This window comes from Triticum aestivum, chromosome 3B, assembly GCF_018294505.1.
Source record: "Triticum aestivum cultivar Chinese Spring chromosome 3B, IWGSC CS RefSeq v2.1, whole genome shotgun sequence".
NCBI lineage: Eukaryota > Viridiplantae > Streptophyta > Magnoliopsida > Poales > Poaceae > Triticum > Triticum aestivum.
In genome coordinates, this window is record NC_057801.1 from 565,511,967 (window position 1) to 565,532,353 (window position 20,387).

The following is a 20,387-nucleotide window of genomic DNA, read 5'->3' on the forward strand; positions in this document are numbered from 1 at the left end:
AAGCATCACATTAGCTTTGAAGCAGCCGCATGGTACTGGCATTTTGTAGACGTGGTTCGGTTATTCCCATTTGTCTCTATCTATTGGTGGGGAGGTATATGAAAGAAGGGAATGAATAAGTGGATTGAGGAATAAAAGCTCGAAGACAAAGATAACTTCTCCGGGTACTCAAGATATTGTGTTTGGAGAGGTGTAGATTGTAGATTCCAGCCGAGAAGACCAGGAAAAGATAAGGATAAATAATGAAATATATCTCAGGAGCTAGATCACTTCCCAATGAACAAGTCAGAATTGCCTCAACAAAAATGGATGGAATTGGACCAAAAAAGCCATTCAGCTTCGTTATCGATTAGGTCAGTGGGAACATCAAGATGAATGAGTTAACTAAGTATCAGATCGACCAAATTGAACAAATGATACCTCAAGATCATGTTGTTCACTGGGAATTGAAGAGGGGAGAACGAGCAGACATCGAACGATTAATTTCTATTTCTCGTTATCGTGGAATTTGTCATCAAGATGGATCGCCCTTACGTGGTCAATGAACTCATACTAATGCAAGGACTGCTCGCAAGCAAATTCGGAAATGAAAGAAGACTACCGAAAGAACAAGCAACGGATTTCGTGCTCATCCCTTGCTAAAGCGTCATTTTTCTATTCATGTTCCCAGAAATTCAGTTCACTAGGGAACACCTTACAGGTTGGTCATGGCAGTGAGCACTTAAGACCACTCGCTGGATGATATGGTCAATCATACTCCAGAGTGGGAAATGAGAAAGGAAGGAGTTTGGCAAGATGACTTCAGTTCACCATCCAGCTATACTTGCTATACTTCGGCTCCTCTTTGTTCTACTACCTTCATCCTTGGGTGACCGATCACCAGATCACAGTCAAGAAGAGTCAAAGTTGTCTTACTAGTAGTATGGGGAAGGAGTGGACTCTAGGGATACTATTAATTGATTAAGTAATCAAATTGTTGTATCAATTCTTTTCGACGGAAAGCAAGCTAGTGGAATGCAACCAACAACAAGAAGCCCTCAGGTCATGAGAAAAATGTATGGATCCCTATTCCTTTCTTTTTATCCGACTGGAAGCAGTGGAAGAACTTCTTGATACTTTTTTCTCCTCTAACATAAACCCGTCAATTGATACATACAAGCCGCATATATCATCTATACTATCTATCCTTCTCTCTCTTCTAGAGTCAATCTAGTATTCTTCTTATTAGAACTTGAAATAAGGTCCATCTCAATACCCAAGAAGTAGTGCCAATTCTCTTCCCTTTGCTGCACCTTGTGCTATATATCGAGTGGACCCTAACCTATATCTACTTGCTTCGGCCTTTAGATATCTGCATTCTTTGATGTATCCACCTTGACTTGGTATTCCGTGCTCTGTTCTAGAAGTCTTTAACACTTGACCTCAAACTCCATTGGCTCCTTACAGGCTAAGAAGATAGATTGTACATTCGATTTCCAAAATGTGAGTGGTTTGAAGCATGTTTTAGTGAAGGAGATGATGATTGTAAAAGAAACTAGAAAGAAAAGCGAAACGGAAGAGATCAAAAGCGATTGAAGTGACTAGTTGGAAGTTCCCGAAAGCAGGGAAAGCGTAGCTTACATGACTGATCAGGCTCATCAACCTATGGAACCTCATGCTATGTTGCCGGGTTCAACTAAAGAGCAAACTGACTGCATCCATCCCGACAGAGAGTACAAGTGGTGCCATCGAAGGAAGCTGACAACCTCAGAACAAGAATGGACAGCTGGGTCCAAAAAATCCTTGACTGACCCAGCAGTAAGTGACCATGCACGACAACTTAACCTATGAAACCCTCATCCACACAACACCAACAACATCATCGCCGCCACCAACCAAGGGGAAGGCACGCCTATTCCCCAACAATATCACTAACATCTACCAATATAGATCTAAAAAGACATCTATGAGCGTGGATCAAGAGCGTGATCGATGGGTACGTACCATGATGGTGAGCGGGGAGGCGTACATTGCCGAGCCAAATATGACGCAGAGGATGCCGTAGAACACCCAGAGCATGTAGTTGAGTAGCGTCACTAGGTACAGGTCCGACTTGAACTCCTCCACGTCCTTGTTCTTGATGATCCGCCAGAACGTCAGCCTGCACATGTACAAGCAAAAAGGTAAGCGCCCCCTCATCAGAATCAAAACCTAATTACCAACCACCTTCCATAGAGTAGACTAGACAAGCAGACGAGGAGGATGGCGGCGGCGGCTTACACAGGGGAGAGGAAGAGGCCGAAGGAGATGACATTGTCGAAGATGTCGCGAGCCGCATCCAGGGAAATCATTGCTCGCCGTGAGCGGGTGGGGACTTGGGATTGGTTTGGATTGGACGGTGCATGTGGTGAAAGGGAGGGAGAGAGAGAGCCAAAGCAATTGAGATTTGGGAGTCGGTTGAGTTCGAGGGATTAGCTTATATAGATAGACGCGGTGGTCAGTGTTTATCTGGTCTCATGTTAGATCCTATGATTTGGTTAGTTACCCTGTGAGAATAAGTCACAAGTTTTTTTTACTATGCATCCTGTTCGTTGCCTTGAACCGTAGTGAAGAGTACATATCGACCAGAAGGTGCTACTTTGAAGCACACGTGTGGAAAATGATAGTAACATTGTCCCTTCTCTCATTTTCTTTCTTTCTTTTTGTTGGGCTCTTTATGGCCTCTCCTTTTCTCTTTCTTTGTTGGGCTCTTTTTGGCCTCTCTTTTTTCCACACTGGGACAATGCCCTAATAATGAATAAGACCATCACACTTCTATTTAATTACAACTCAAAAGAAATTTACAACTTGATACAAAAATATAACTCTATATGAATGCCTCCGATGGTGTACCAGGATGTGCAATGATCTAGCGTAACATGTATATAAAAAAATAAGAATAGTGGTTGAGCCACAAACACTATGTCAACTATATGATCATGCAAAACAATATGACAATGATAATATGTGTCATAATAAAACGGAACCGTGGAAGTTGCATGGCAATATCTGGGAATTATGGAAATGCCATAATAGGTAGGTATGTTGGCTGTTTTGAGGAAACATATAAAGAGGCTTATGTGTGATAGAGCATATCATATCACGGGGTTTGGATGCACTAATGAAGTTTGCACCACAAATCAAGGTGAGAAGGGGCAATGCATGGTACCGAAGAGGCTAGCAAAATGTGGAAAGGTAAGAAGTGCATATAATCCATGGACTCTCATTAGTCATAAAGAACTCACATACTTATTGCAAGAGTTTATTAGACCTTGAAGCAAAGTACTACTATGCATGCCCCTAGGGAGATATATTGGTAGGAAAATACCATCGCCCGTCCCCGACCACCACTCGTAAGGAAGACAATCAATAATTAATCATGCTCCAATTTTATAGCATAACGAGAGACCATACGTGCATGCTTCGGGAATCACAAAGCTTAACACCAATATTCTTACTAAATCACAATTACTCACTAGCATAACCCGCATATTAACACCTTTATATCGCAAAATAAATGCAAGGAATCAAACTTCTCATATATTCAATGACCTTCATGAAAGTTTTTATTATATCCCTCTTGAATACCCATCACATTAGGACTAAATTCATAACCCAAGGAAATTACCATACTATTTATAAGACTCTCAAAATAATATAAGTGAAGCATGAGAGTTCATCAATTCTTTAAAATATAACCACCGCTGTGCTTTAAAAGATATAAGTGAAGCACTAGAGCAACTGCCTAGCTCAAAAGATATAAGTGAAGCTCGAAGAGTATTCTAATAAATTCATGATTAATGTGTGTCCCTCTCAAAAAGGTGTGTCCAGCAAGGATGATTGTGGCAAACTAAAAAGCAAATAAAGCAAAGACTCATATAATACACGACGCTCCAAGAAAAACACATATCGAAGGCAATGGTCATGTGTGTAGGCATCACGTCCGAGACAAGTAGACCGACTCCTGCCTGCATCTACTACTATTACTCCACACATCGACCGCTATCCAGCATGCATCTAGTGTATTAAGTTAACAAGAACGAAGTAACGCCTTAAGCAAGATGACATGGTATAGAGGGAAGATCAAATCAATATAAACAACCCCCATCTTTTTATCCTTAATGGCAACAATAATAATACATGTCATGTCCCTTTCTGTCACTGGGATTGAGCAGCACAAGATTAAACCCATTACAAGTCACCTCTCCCATTGCAAGAAAAATCAAACTAGTTGGCCAAACCAAATCAATACATCGGAGAGAAATCTAAAGCTATATAAATCATGCATAAAAGAGTTCGGAGAAGATTCAAATAATATTCATAGATAATCTGATCATAAACCCACAATTCATATTATCTCAACAAACACACCACAAAAGAAGATTACATCAATAGATCTCCAAGAACATCGAGGAGAACATTGTACCGAAGATCAAAGAGAGAGAAGAAGACATCTAGGTACTAGCTATGGACCAGAAGGTCAGTGGTAAACTACTCACACATCATCGAAAGGGCGACGAGGTTGATGTAGAAGCCTTCCGTGATCGAATCCCCCTCCGGCATAGTGCCGAAAAAGGTCCCCAAATGGGATCTCGCAAAGACAGAAACTTGCGGTGATGGAAAAGTATTTTTGGTGTTTCCCTGGTCTTCAAGGAATATTTAGGCATTTATAGAAGAAGAATTAGGGTTGGAAGTGCCACGAGAGGCCCACAAGCTTGGGGGCATGCCCCCTAAGCTTGTCGCCGCCTCGTGGCCCTTCTAGCCTCCTCCCAAAGCTTCTAGGGTGTCTTGTGGTCCAAGAAAAATCGTCAAAGTTTCGTTCCATTTGGACTCCGTTTGGTATTGTTTTTCTGTAAAGACAAAAACAAGGAAAAACAGCAACTAACACTGGGCGCTGCTACTTCTTTGAGCTTGGGTTGTTTTTTCCCTTGAAGAGGAAAGGATGATGTAGCGAATTAGAGATAAGTATTTCTCTCAGTTAAGAACCAAGGTAAGAATACAGTAGGAGGAACACACAAGTCCCCAATGATTGCACCTACACAAAAAAATAAATACTTGCACCCAACGCGAAAAAGGGGTTGCGAATCTCTTCACGATCACTTGCAAGGATGAGATCTGATAGAGATGGGTATAAAACATAAATAAAAGTGCAAAATAAAGTAAAGGTAAATAAATTGCAGCAAGGTATTTTGTGATTTTGATTTTATAGATCTGGAAATAATATGATAAAAATAGACCCCCGGGCCATAGTTTTCACTAGAGGCTTCTCTCTTGAAAGAACGCATACGGTGGGTAAACAAATTACTGTTGAGCAATTGATAGAAAAGTGCAAAGTTATGACAATATCCAAGGCAATGATTATGAATATAGGCATCACATCCATGGAAAGTAGACCGACTTCTGCCTGCATCTACTACTATTACTCCACACACCGACCGCTATTCATCATGCATCTAGTGTATTAAGTTAACAAGAACTGAGTAACGCCTTAAGAAAGGTGACATGATGTAGAGGGATAGATCCAATCAATATGAATAAACCCCACCTTTTTATCCTTAGTGGCAACAATACAAATACGTGCCTCACTACCCTTGTTGTCACTGGGTGAGGACGCCGCAAGATTGAACCCACTGAAAGGAAATGAATCTAGTTGGCCAAACCAAATCAATAGATCCGAGAGAAATACAAAGCTATCTTAATCATGCATAAAAGAGTTCAGAAAAGACTCAAATAATATTCATAGATAATCTGATCATAAATCCACAATTCAACGGATCTCAATAAACGCATCACAAAAGAAGATTACATTGAATAGATCTCCAAGAAAATCGAGGAGAAAATTGTATTGAAGTTCAAAGAGAGAGAAGAAGCCATCTAGCTACTAGCTATGGACCCATAGGTCTATGGTAAACTACTCATACATCATCGGAAGGGCAGCAAGATTGATGTAGAAGCCCTCCATGATCAAATCCCCCTCTGATGGAGTGCCGGAAAAGGCCCCAAGATGGGATCTCACAAGAACAGAAGCTTGCGGCGGCGGGAAAATATTTTTGGTGTGCCCTCTAGTATATGGGGAATATTTGGGTACTTATAGAACAAAGATTAGGGTTGGAAGTGCCACGATGGGCCCACAAGTTTGCAGGGTGCCACCCTAGGGTGTGCCTGGTGAACTTGTGGCCCATCCGTGGCCCTTCTGGCCTCCTCTCGAAGGTTCCTAGGCGAGGGAGTCCTAGAGTAAGGGGTCCTCGGGCCGTCGACCTGTTACACATGGGCTGGGCTGATGGGCCATTATGGGCCCAAGCTGGAGTGCGGACTTGTGACGGGACAGGAGATCTTCAGAGTTGTGGTGTGTCCTCCAAGTCAGGTTTAGCGTGATCTTTCCTTCATTGTAACTGATGACTTGTAACCCTAACCCTACTGGTGTCTATATAAACTAGGGGGTTTACGACTCTAGAGGGAGAGCTTCATTCATCACCTTTCCCATCTACAGTTTACCTCACTTGATCTCGAGGTAGATCTACTCTGTAACCATACCATACATCAAATACAATTAAGCAGGACGTAAGGTTTTACCTCTTCAAGAGGGTCCGAACCTGGGTAATACCATGTTCATCCCTTGTTATCCACAGCTCGAGACCCCCTACCCGAGATTCGCCAGTTTTGACACCGACACTAGGTGTCTCATGGTCCAAGAAAAATCTTCAAAAAGTTTCGTTCCGTTTGGTATTGATTTCCGTGAAGACAAAATCAAGGAAAAACAACAACTCACACTTAGCACTAGGTTAATATATATATCAGTCCTAAAAAATGATATAAATTAGCATAATAATGCATAGAAAACATCCAAGATGGATACTATAATAGCATGGAACAAACAAAAATTATAGATACGTTGGAGACGTTTCAAGCATCCCCAAGCTTAATTCCTGCTTGTCCTTGAGTAGGTAAATGATAAAAACAGAATTTTTGATGTGGAATGCTACCTAACATGTTTATCAAGTAATCTTTATTTTATGTGGCATGAATATTCAGATCCGTAAGATTGATAACAAAAGTTTAATATTGACATAATAACAATAATACTTCAAGCATACTAAAAAGCAATCATGTCTTTTGAAAATATCATGGCTAAGGAAAGTTATCCCTACAAAATCATATAGTCATGTTATGCTCCATCTTCTTAACACAAAGTATTTATCATGCACAACCCCGATGACAAGCCGAGCAATTGGTTCATACTTTTTAACACGCTTCAGCTTTTTCAATTCTCACATAATACATGAGCGTGAGCCATGGATATAGCACTATGGGTGGAATAGAAGTTGGTAGTAGACAAAAAATGAGAAAGAAATTATCATATCAACTAGGCAAATTAATAGGCTATGGAGATGTCCATCAATTGATATCGATGTGAGTGAGTAGGGATTGCCATGCAACAGATGCACTAGAGCTATAAGTGTATGAAAGCTCAAAAGAAAACTAAGTGGGTGTGCATCCAACTTGCTTGCTCACGAAGACCTCAAGCATTTGAGGAAGCCCATCATTGGAATATACAAGCCAAGTTCTATAATGAAAAATTCCCACTAGCAATATATGAAAGTGACAAAATAGGAGACTCTCTATCATGAAGAACATGGTGCTACTTTGAAGCACAAGTGTGAAAAAGGATAGTAACATTGTCCCTTCTCTCTTTTTCTCGTATTTTTTTATTTTGGGATCTTTGTCCTCTTTTTTTATTTTGGACTCTTTGGCCTTTCTTTTTTATTTAAGTCCAAAGTCTCATCCCTACTTATGGGGGAATCATAGTCTGCATCATTCTTTCCTCACATGGGATAATGCTCTAATAATGAAGATCATCACACTTTTATTTACTTACAACTCAAGAATTACAACTCGATACTAGAACAAAGATATGACTCTATATGAATGCCTTCGGCGGTGTACCAGGATGTGCAATGATCTAGTGTGACATGTATAAAAATTATGAACGGTGGCCAAGCCACAAATACTATGCCAACTACATGATCATGCAAAGCAATATGACAATGATGATATGTGTCATAATAAAATGAAATGGTGGAAGTTGCATGGAAATATATCTCGGAATGGCTATGGAAATGCCATAATAGGTAGGTATGGTGGCTGTTTTGAGGAAATATATAAGGAGGGTTCATTGCACAGGCAAAAGTTGCGCGGTACTAGAGTTGCTAGCAAAGGTGGAAGGGTGAGAGTGCGTATAATCCATGGACCCAACATTATTAATAAAGAACTCACATACTTATTGCAAAAGTTTATTAGCCCTCGAAGAAATGTACTACTACACATGCTCCTAGGGGGATAGATTTGTAGGAAAAGACAATCGCTCATCCCCGAGCGCCACTCATAAGGAAGACAATCAACAATAAATCATGTTCCAATTTCATTGCATAACGAGGGACCATACGTGCATGCTTCGGGAATCACAAACCTTAACACAAGTATTTTTACTAAACCACAATTACTAACTAGCATGACTCTAATATCACCATCTTTATATCTCAAAACAAATGCAAGGAATCAAACTTCTCATATATTCAATGATCTTCATGCAAGTTTTTATTATATCCCTCTTGAATACCCATCATATTAGGACCAAATTCATAACCTGAGCAAATTGCCATACTATTTGTAAGACTCTCAAAATAACATAAGTGAAGCATGATAGTTCATCAATTTCTTGCATATATAACCACCGTCGTGCTCTAAAAGATATAGGTGAAGCACTAGAGCAACTGCCTAGCTCAAAAGATATAAGTGAAACACATAGAGTATTCTAATAAATTCACGATTAATGTGTGTCCCTCTCCAAAGGTGTGTACAACAAGGATGATTGTGGCAAACTAAAAACTAAATAAAGCAAAGACTCATATAATACAAGACGCTCCAAGCAAAACACGTATCATGTAGTGAATACAAATATAGCCTCAAGTAATTTACCAATGGATTGTAGACAAAAGAGGGGATTCCATCCGGGGTATCCCCAAGCTTAGATGCTTGGTTGTTCTTGAATATTACATTGGGGTGCCTTGGGAATCCCCAAGATTGTGCTCTTTCCACTCCGTATTCCTTGGTCCATCGAAACTTCACCAAAACTTGAAAACTTCACAACACAAAACTCAACAAAAAACTCATGAGATCGGTTAGTATAATAAAAGCGAATCACCACTTTAGATACTGTTGTAAACTCATTCCAATTTCATATTAGCATTATATCTACTGTATTCCAACTTCACCATGGTTCATACCCCCCGATACTACCCATATATTCATCAAAACAATATAACAATGCATAGAAAATAGAATCTATGAAAAACAGAACAGTATGTGAAGACCTGAATATTGCTCATACTTCTGTAACTCTTAAAATTATGAAAAAGTAGGACAACATAGGCAATTTGTATATAAATCTTGTGTAAAAAATTAAGAGTTTCTAACATTTCTATTGATCATACTTCTACAACGTTTCTAAACAATGTAGACCTGAATATTGCTCATACTTCTACAACGTTTCTAAATAATGTGGAATAGCTTATTGGTGTGTCCGAAAGTCGTAACTGTACTTTATTGGATATTGCACGATCTATGATGTCTCGTACTGATTTACCGCTATCTTTTTGGGGTTATGCTTTAGAGACGGCTGCATTCACATTAAACAGGGCACCGTCAAAGTCCGTTGAGACGACACCGTATGAACCGTGGTTTGGCAACAAACCTAAGCTGTCGTTTCTTAAAGTTTGGGGATGCGATGCTTATGTCAAAAGGCTTCAGCCTGATAAGATCAAACCCAAATCGGAGAAGTGCGTCTTCATAGGATACCCTAGGAAAACAATTGGGTACACCTTCTACCACAAGTCTGAAGGCAATATTTTGGTTGCTAAGAACGGAACCTTTCTAGAGAAGGATTTTCTCTCAAAATAAGTGAGTGGGAGGAAAGTAGATGAGGTAATTGTACTTACTCTCAATTTGGAAGGTAGCTCATCCAAGAAATATGTTCCCGTGATGCCTACACCTAATGGAGAGGAAGCTAATGATAAAGATCATGAAACTTCATATCAAGTTGCTACAGAACCTCGTAGGTCAAACAGAGCATGATCCGCACCAGAGTTGTATGGTAATCCTATTCTGGTGGTCATGTTACTTGACCATGACGAACCTACAAACTATGAAGAAGCCATGATGAGCCCAGATTCCGATAAATGTCTTGAAGCCATGAAATCTGAGATAGGATCCATGTATGAGAACAAAGTGTAGACTTTGGTGGACTTGCCCGATGATTGGCAAGCCATTGAGAATAAATGGATCTTCAAGAGGAAGACGGACACTAATGGTAGTGTTATGTAACACCCACGATGCGGCTATATCTCCCACGTGTTGAAGCACGACTTAGAGGCATAACCGCATGGTGGTTTTGTTGCAAGAAGGGTCATCTTCACACAATCCCATGTAATGAACAAGAATGGGATAAAGAGAGTTGGCTTACAATCGCCACTTCACACAATACATAAATAAATTCATACATCATCCAAAATACACTCATAGACCGGCTACGGTCAAATCCAAATGAAAAGAAGATAACCCCAATGCTAGATCCCCGATCGTCCCGACTGGGCTCCGCTACTGATCATCTGGAAATGAAACATAGTAACGACCAAGGTCCTCATCAAACTCCCACTTGAGCTCGATTGCGCTAGTTTCCTCGACACCTGCATCTGTTTTGGTAGAATCTGTGAGTCACGAGGACTCAGCAATCTCACACTCACGAGATCAAGACTATTTAAGCTCATGGGTAGGAAAAGGGGTAATATGGTGGAGCTGCAGCAAGCACTAATCATATATGGTGGCTAACATACGCAAGTGAGAGTGAGAAGAGAAGCAACGCATCGACCGAGAAGCTAGAAGTGATCAAGAAGTGATCCTGAAACTACTTACGTACATACATAACCCAAACCGTGTTCACTTCCCGGACTCCGCCGAGAAGAGACCATCATGGCTACACACACAGTTGATGTGAAGTCAAGTGTCAAGTTCTCTACAACCGGACATTAACAAATTCCCATCTGCCTCATAACCGTGGGCACGGCTTTCAAAGATAATATACCCTACAGGGGTCCCAACTTAGCCCATCACAAGCTCTCACGGTCAACGAAGGATATACCTTCTCCCGGGAAGACCCGATCAGTCTCGGACTCCCGGTTTACCAGACATTTCGACAATGGTAAAACAAGACCAACAAAGCCACCCGAATGTGCCGACAAATCCCGATAGGAGCTGCGCATATCTCGTTCTCAGGGCACACCGGATTGTGCAAACTTCTGATAGGCCAGCCCAGAGTTGCCCCTGGTGACCACAGGCGGCTGACAGGTTGGACCAACACTCAGAGGAGCGCTGGCCCAGGGGGTTAAAATAAATCGGGCTCGCGAAAACCCAAGGGAAAAAGGCTTAGGTGGCAAATGGTAAAACCAAGGTTGGGCCTTGTTGGAGGAGTTTTATTCAAAGCGAACTGTCAAGGGGTTGCCATAAATCACCCAACCGCGTAAGGAACGCAAAATCAAGGAACATAACATCGGTATGACGGAAACTAGGGCAGCAAGAGTGGAACAAGACACCAGGCATAAGGCCGAGCCTTCCACCCTTTACCAAATATATAGGTGCATTAATTAAACAGGAGATATTGTGATATCCCAAAATATCCATGTTCCAACAAGGAACAAACTTCATCTTCACCTGCAACTAGCAACGCTATAAGAGGGGCTGAGCAAAAGTGGTGACATAGCCAAACAACGGTTTGCTAGGAAAGGATGGTTAGAGGCTTGACATGGCAATGTGGGGGGCATGATAAACAAGTGGTAGGTAGAGCTAACATAGCGATAGAGCGAGCAACTAGCAAAGCAAAGATAGAAGTGATATCAAAGGTATGGTCATCTTGCCTGCAAAGTTCTCAGAGTTGTCGAAGGCTTGATCCTCATTAGCGTACTCAACAGGTTCCTCGTGCACGTACTCGTCTCCCGGATTTACCCAAAGCAAGAACACAAGCAATGGAACCACAATCAATCATGGTGCAATGCACAAGCAACGTGATGCAATACATGGCATGATATGCGAGATATGATATGTAATGCATATGCGGGCTCCGGAAGGAAAAAGGATGAACAAGGCATCAACTTGGCAAACCAAGCATGCCTCTGGAAAGATGAGGTGATTTCGGTTGAAATCGATAGAAAGATCACCGGGAATGGATGCACGGTTTACAAATGGCAAGCAAAACAAGAATGACACAAATCTGCGATTAACAGCACGATGCTACTTAGCATGCAACAAGAAACTATGCTATAACACCCCAACATAACAACAAATCATATGGAAGGGATCTACAGGAGATGCTTGACAAAAAAGGAACACTGAGCTATGGCTAAATCACACAATAGCAGGTTCAAACATGCATGGCAAAAGTGCAAAAGATATCAGCTTGGACATGGCATAAACAGCATCAGGTAGCCATGTTCAGAGCAAGCAATCAACATGCTACAGGAACTTATAATAGAAAAACAAGACATGGAATGATTCTAATCAAATCATAGAACAAAAGTCCCTTACCGACCATGAGCCAAAAAGGACCAGAAGATATGATGGCACCCATGTAAACATAGCAAGTTTCGTTAACAGATTCAGCAAACAGGGCATGGCATTGACAGAATTATGAAGGCATCTTCACGAGCTCGATTCACTCACCACAAGTCATTGTATGACAAGATAAGCATAGCAACAGTAAGAATACATGTTTATGAAGCTAACCATGGCAATAACAAGTTCATAGCATGCAAGGATCAACTACAACAACCTTGGCAAAATTGAATAACATGTAAACAATCTGCCAGGAAACATTTTATAGCAAAAGTAGAGCACGAAAATGACATGCTAGACTACTCCATAATTGCAAACAAGGGAATTAATGGATAGAGCATAACCATATATTCAAAACATCCTTACTTAAGTATCTCAAAATAAGCATGGATCTCTCTGTAGCATCAAGTTTACATGGCATCAAAATAACAACAGAACAGGGACTAAAAACAGCAATATCACGAAGCCTAGTTTGCATGCTTGTGCTAGTCACCACATTGATCACAAAAATACATGGTAAGCACCTCTGTAAAGAAGACATGTCATAATACAAAACACATGTAGAGTTCATGCCCATAAGATGCACACAATAAATGTAGCAAAAATGACAAATGCCCATAATCTGTTAAGAAACAGAAACTAATATTATATAGCACTCTTGCATCATAGATTTGGGCATCGAGATGACCTCAAATGAACATGGACCAATGGAACAAAATGAAGAGCACATCCTGATGATCATTTTTATATATCATGCGCATGAAACGGAGCTACGATGACGGAGTTATGATGCGATGAACATGTCATAAAAATAATGCAGGCTTAGAGAAAAACGAGGTCAACCCTAGAAACTGGATCTGGATCTAGGCACGGACTTCGAGGCAGGCCAGAGTTCCTCGCCGGAGATGGAGCACGGTGGCCGGAGGAAGCTCGGGGAAGGCCGGAGAGGGGCGCTCCTCGCTGGATCCGGTGCCCCCGGCGGCGGAGGCGGGGCCGGCCGGCGCGGACGGGCGGCGACGACGCTAGAGACCGGTGGCGAGCGGCGCGCCTGGCAGCGGCGAGGCGGCGGAAGGGCGGCCGGGCGCGCGCTCGGGAGGAGCCGGGCGGGGTCGGCGGGCGACGGGCGGCGGCGGCTGGAGCTGGGCCGGGCGGGCCTCTCGCGGGCCCCGCGGGCTGGCAGCGCGGCGATGTGGGTGTGGGCCACGTGGCGGCGCGCGGTTGGCCGGGCGGCGGTGGGCGGACGCGTCCGGCGCCGGGCGGACGTGTCCGGCGCGCGGAGGAAGGGGAAGACTAGGGTTTTGATCCGGATTTGGACGGGGAGGACATATTTGTAGGTAGAGGGAGCTAGGAGAGTCCAAATGAGGTGTAGTTTTCGCCCGCACGATCGTGATCCGACGACGGAGAGCATGGAAGTGACTTATATGGGTTATTGGTCTGTTTTGAAGGGTTGTTGGGCTGCAACCCAAAAGAGGCCTTAGCGGTTATGCGGTTGACCGTTGGAGTATCAAACGAGCTCCAAATGCCACGAAACTTGACAGGTGGTATACCGGTGGTGTACCAAGGCCACTTGGCAAGCCTCGGTCCATTCTGAGAACGTTTAACACCCGCTCACAAAAAGAAACAAGAGGGGTGCGCCAGTGCATGTGGGAGTGTCGGATTGCAAAACGGACAACGGGGAAAATGCTCGGATGCATGAGACGAACACGTATGCAAATGAGATGCACATGATGACATGATATGAGGTGCATGACATGAGCAAAATGCAAAACAAAACACAAAAACACAACCACGGAGGGAATATCATAACACATAGCCGAAAATGGCAAGAGTTGGAGTTACAAAGATGGAAAGTTACATCCGGGGTGTTACATGTTACTATCTACAAAGCTCGACTAGTCGCAAAAAGGTTTTTGACAAGTTCAAGGTGTTGACTACAATGAGATTTTCTCAACCGTAGCGATGCTTAAGTCCATCCGAATCATGTTAGAAATTGCCATATTTTATGAAATATGGCAAATGGATGTCAAAACTGCATTCCCTAATGGATTTATTAAAGAAGTGTTGTATATGATACAACCAGAAGGTTTTGTCAATCCTAAAGGTGCTAACAAAGTGTGCAAGAGCGATCCATCTATGGACTGGTGCAAGCATCTCGGAGTTGGAATAGACGCTTTGATGAGTTGATCAAAGCATATAGTTTTATACAGACTTGCGGTGAAGCCTATATTTACAAGAAAGTGAGTGGGAGCACTACAACCTTTCTGATAAGTATATGTGAATGACATATTGTTGATCAGAAATGATGTAGAAGTTTTTGGAAAGCATAAAGGAGAGTTTGAAAGGAGTTTTTCAAAGAAATAGCTTGGTGAAGCTGCTTACATATTAGGCATCAAGGTCTATAAAGATAGATCAAGACGCTTGATAAAGATTTTTAATGAAGACATACCTTGACAAGATTTTGAAGTAGTTCAAAATGGAACAGTCAATGAAGGAGTTCTTGCTTGTGTTGCAAGGTGTAAAGTTGAGTAAGACTCAAAACCCGACCACAACAGAAAATATAAAGAGAATGAAAGTCATTCCCTATGCCTCTGCCATAGGTTCTATAATCTATGATATGCTATGTACCGGACCTATTGTGTACCTTATCATGAGTTTGGCAAGGGGGTACGATAGTGATCCAGGAGTGGATTGCTGGACAGTGGTCAAAGTTATCTTTAGTTATGTAAGAGGACTAAGGAAATATTTCTTGGTTATGGAGGTGATAAAGAGTTCATCGTAAAGAGTTACGTCGATGCAAGCTTTTACACCGATCCGGATGACTCTGAGTCTCAGTCTGGATACATATTGAAAGTGGGAGCAATTAGCTAGAGTAGCTCCACACAGAGAATTGTAGACATAAACATTTGCAAAATACACACGGATCTGAATGTGTCAGACCCTTGAGTAAACTTCTCTCGCAAGCAAAACATGATCACACCTTAGTACTATTTGGGTGTTAATCACATAACGATGTGAACTAGATTATTGACTCTAGTAAACCCTTTGGGTGTTGGTCACATGGCGATGTGAACTATGGGTATCAATCACATACAGATGTGAACTAGTGGTGTTAAATTACATGGCGATGTGAACTAGATTATCGACTCTAGTGCAAGTGGGAGACTGAAGGAAATATGCCCTAGAGGGAATAATAAAGTTGTTATTTATATTTCCTTATATCATGATAAATGTTTATTATTCATGCTATAATTGTATTAACCGGAAACTTAGTACATGTGTGAATACATAGACAAAATATCGTGTCCCTAGTATGCCTCTACTTGACTAGCTCGTTAATCAAAGATGGTTATGTTTCCTGACCATATACATGTGTTGTCATTTGATGAATGGGATCACTCATTAGAGAATGATGTGATGGACAAGACCCATCCGTTAGCTTAGCATAATGATCGTTAAGTTTTATTGCTATTGCTTTCTTCATGACTTATACATGTTCCTCTGACTATGAGATTATGCAACTCCCGAATACCGGAGGAACACCTTGTGTGCTATCAAACGTCACAATGTAACTGGGTGATTATAAAGATGCTCTATAGGTGTCTCCGAAGGTGTTGGTTGGGTTGGCATAGATCGAGATTAGGATTTGTCACTCAGTGTATCGGAGAGGTATCTCTAGGCCCACTCGGTAATGCTCATCACTATAAGGCTTGCAAGCAATGTGACTAATGAGTTAGTTATAGGATGATGCATTACGGAACGGGTAAAGAGACATGCCGGTAACGAGATTGAACTAGGTATGAAGATACCGATGATCGAATCTCGGGCAAGTAACATACTGATGACAAAGGGAGCAACGTATGTTGCCATGCAGTTTGACCGATAAAGATCTTCGTAGAATATGTAGGAACCAATATGAGCATCCATGTTCCGCTATTGGTTATTTATCAGAGATGTGTCTTGATCATGTCTACATAGTTCTCGCACCCGTAGGGTCCGCACGCTTAACGTTCGATGACAATTTGTATTATGAATTTTGTGTTTTGGTGACTGAAGTTTGTTCGGAGTCCCGGATGAGATCACGGACATGACGAGGAGTCTCTAAATGGTCGAGACGTAAAGATTGATATATTGGAAGGTGGTATTCGAACACCGGAAGGGTTCTAGAGTGTATTAGGTACATACCGGAGTACCGGAGGGGTTACCGGAACCCCCCGGTGGAAGATATGGGCCATAGGAGAGAGGCTAACCAGCCCACAAGGGGCTGGTGCGCCCCCCACAAGGGAGGAGGCCGAATTGGACTAGGGAAAGGGGGCGCCACCCCCTTTCCTTCTCCTACTCCCTCTCCTTCCCCCTTTCCACCCCCGGAAGAAGGAAAAAAAGGAGGGGGGGGGGGCGAATCCTACTAGGAGAGAAGTCCTAGTAGGACTCCTCCCTCCTTGGCGCGCCCCTTGTGGCCGGCCCTCCTCCTTTATATACGAGGGCAAGGGGCACCCCAAAGGCACAACATTGTCTTAGCTGTGTGCGGTGCCCCCCTCCACCGTTTACTCCTCCGATAGTATCATCGTAGTGCTTAGGCAAAGCCCTGGGCGGATCACATCATCAACACCGTCATCACACCGTCGTGCTGACGAAACTCTCCCTAAACCCTCTACTGGATCATGAGTTCAAGGGACGTCATTGAGCTGAACATGTGCTGAACTCGGAGGTGTCGTACGTTCGATACTTGGATCGGTTGGATCGTGAAGACGTTCGACTACATAAACCACGTTAACTAACGCTTTCGCTTTCGGTCTATGAGGGTACGTGCAAACACTGTCCCCCTCTCGTTGCTATGCATCTCCTAGATAGATTTTGCATGATCATAGGAAATATTTTGAAATTTCATGCTATGTTCTCCAACAGAATCCGCTAAATGCAAATTCAAAGAACAATCATCAAGTTTATGGAAACCTAGCACATCACATAAAGTTTTTCGAATAGTGGAAATGCTAGCACCCAAATCACATAAGGCATAGCACTCATAATATTTAATCTTAATATTAATAGTAGATTACCATTCACCACAAAGCTTTCTAGGGATTGAAACTTCCAACTCAAGTTTTTCTTTGAAAGATTTCATCATAGCATCAATGATATGTTTAGTAAAAGTCTTATTTTGATTATATGCAAGAGGTGAATTAAGCATGGATTGCAATAAGGAAATACACTCAATCAAAGAACAATTATTGTAATTAAAGTCATTGAAATCCAAAAGAGTGGGCTCATCACTACTTAAAGTTTTGACCTCGCCAATCCCACTTTTATCAAATTTTTCATTAAGATCATCACCCTCCAAATTACTGGGACGCCTTCTAGCTAAAGTTGACTATTCTGCAGTCCCTTTTTCATCAAGTTTTATATTAGTAAACAAAGATTCAATAGGAGTCACACCAATCACTATAAGATCTTCTTCATGGTTATCACGAAAACTAGAAGAACATGCTTTTTCTAGCCAATTTCTCTTAGCTCGCATTCCAGCAATTCTCTCCCTACTTTAATTAATAGAAATTTGAATATATTTCAGCGACTTGTTAATATCAAGCTTGGGTGGCATAGATCTAATCTTAAAGGAATCAATCTCATGAGAAATTTTATCAACGTTTCTAGTCAAATCATCAATCTTAAGTAATTTTTCTTCTACCATGTGATGAGGCACGGACTAGCGAGATGCTAATTCGCGCGCGTAGACGGCCCGATATTTCACGGTGATGTTTGATGAGCAGTCTGTCTCCCTGTTCCTCCTAACAACCTCCAAGAACAATTTTCACCCGCGTACAAAAATACACGAATAAAAATAATGACCCCCTTGGATCAGCTTGTAGGTGTCGATGTGATGATCAACCCTCCAGCGCTAATAATTTTCACGATGGAAAATCACAGATGATACACAAGATATGGTCGTCCCTAACTCAGGCGTTTTTTTGTATATTTCGTAACTCTAGAAACAAACTAAAACTGATCCGATACAATAGCCGTAGCCTGGCCGTTATATGCCCAATGCACGTCCCTTCCAGCGAGCCAAATAACTAACGTGAATAGGAAACCAAATCGTGCATGACTAGGACTAGGAAAGTAAATAGGAATCCTAACTAACCGAAGGAATCGTAACTACACTAGGAAACTTCCTAATAGAAAATCATTTTTAATTACACATGCATGCATTTATCTATAGCATGTAACGTGCCTTCCTTTTCTTTATTCCATGGGAACTGAAACGACCCAATCTTGATTCCTCACGGTGGAGTTCTGAACGTAGGGGTTATTTCCTCCGGTTCTGGTTCTCGGTTCTTTTTTGCTTCGACAATGCTATAGTAAATTGCTCTCCCACCTGTACATATATTTTTATCCCTTATTTCTGGACCGCACAATACTCATATTTTTCCGTCGGCTCCTCGATGAGTTTTACATGGCATTGTATTGCATCTTCTTATGGCCTTATCATCCTCTCCCCCTTGAAGCGAAACCATCCCTGGTTTCGTGTCAATTTCCTGCTCTGCCTTCTCTGGAATTTGTAGCTCTATGTTGATTGCGTTGTCCGCCATTGGTTTTAGTGTATGCTTCCTTCCGTCATGTATAAATGTGTATGTGTTGGATCTTCCAGCATGAACTGCATCATGATCAAACTTCCATGGTCTTCCCAATAGCATCTGACACACGTCCATTGGCACAACATCACAGTCCACCTTATCAATATAATCTCCAACTACAAACTTCACACGTACCTTATGTGTGATATTTAATTTTCCAGAGTTGTATAGCCACTCCACATGGTGCGGTTGCGGGTGGCGCCACATGGACAAACCCAATGCCTGCACAAGATCTTTGCTAATGACATTTGTAAAGCTACCACCATCAATTATCAACTTGCAAGCACAATTGTTGATCTTACACTATGTTTTGAAAACACTCCATCGTTGCCCCTTTGCATCACCGTCTCGCTGAACCTTTTCCACCAAAAGATTTACACCCTTTATTGGTGCATCAACTTCTTCCTCTATTTCTTTTTGCTCTTCTCTTCTTTTCTGCAAACGGCCTATCCAATCTGCCATGAACACATCCACTGGCATAGGAATAAAACAGATTTGTTGGCCCTTCCATGATACAGAGTAAGTATTTTTCTTGGAATTCCGAACAGCCCCAACACATTTGCACCATGGGTTCCCAAGCAGCAGATGGCACGACACCATGGGCATAAGACAAACGTGAAAAAATTCCGCACAACAATATTTCCCCAAAGTAAAAAAATAACAAAATCTGATGTATAATGTGGATTTCACCTTTGAACCACTTCAGTGTGTATGGTCTTTCAAGAGGTGTCATCTTCAGCCCCAATTTTTCCACCACCTCGATGCTAACCATGTTGACTGCAGTAGTCTCCTCGATCATCAGATTGACACGTCGTTCGTTCACAACGCAACGACTGTGAAAAAGAATGACCTCGCCAATGCCTTCCTCCTCCATCAATATGTTCTTGCTCAACATGTTGATGCTCGTCTCCGTAGACGATATTGCAAATTAAATCGCCGTGACTAACCTTAGCTCTGAATACCACTTGATGAGGCACGGACTAGCGAGATGCTAATTCGCGTGTGTAGACGACCCGATCTTTCACTGTGATGTTTGATGAGCAGCCCCTCCCTGTTCCTCCTCGCAACCTCCAAGAACAATTT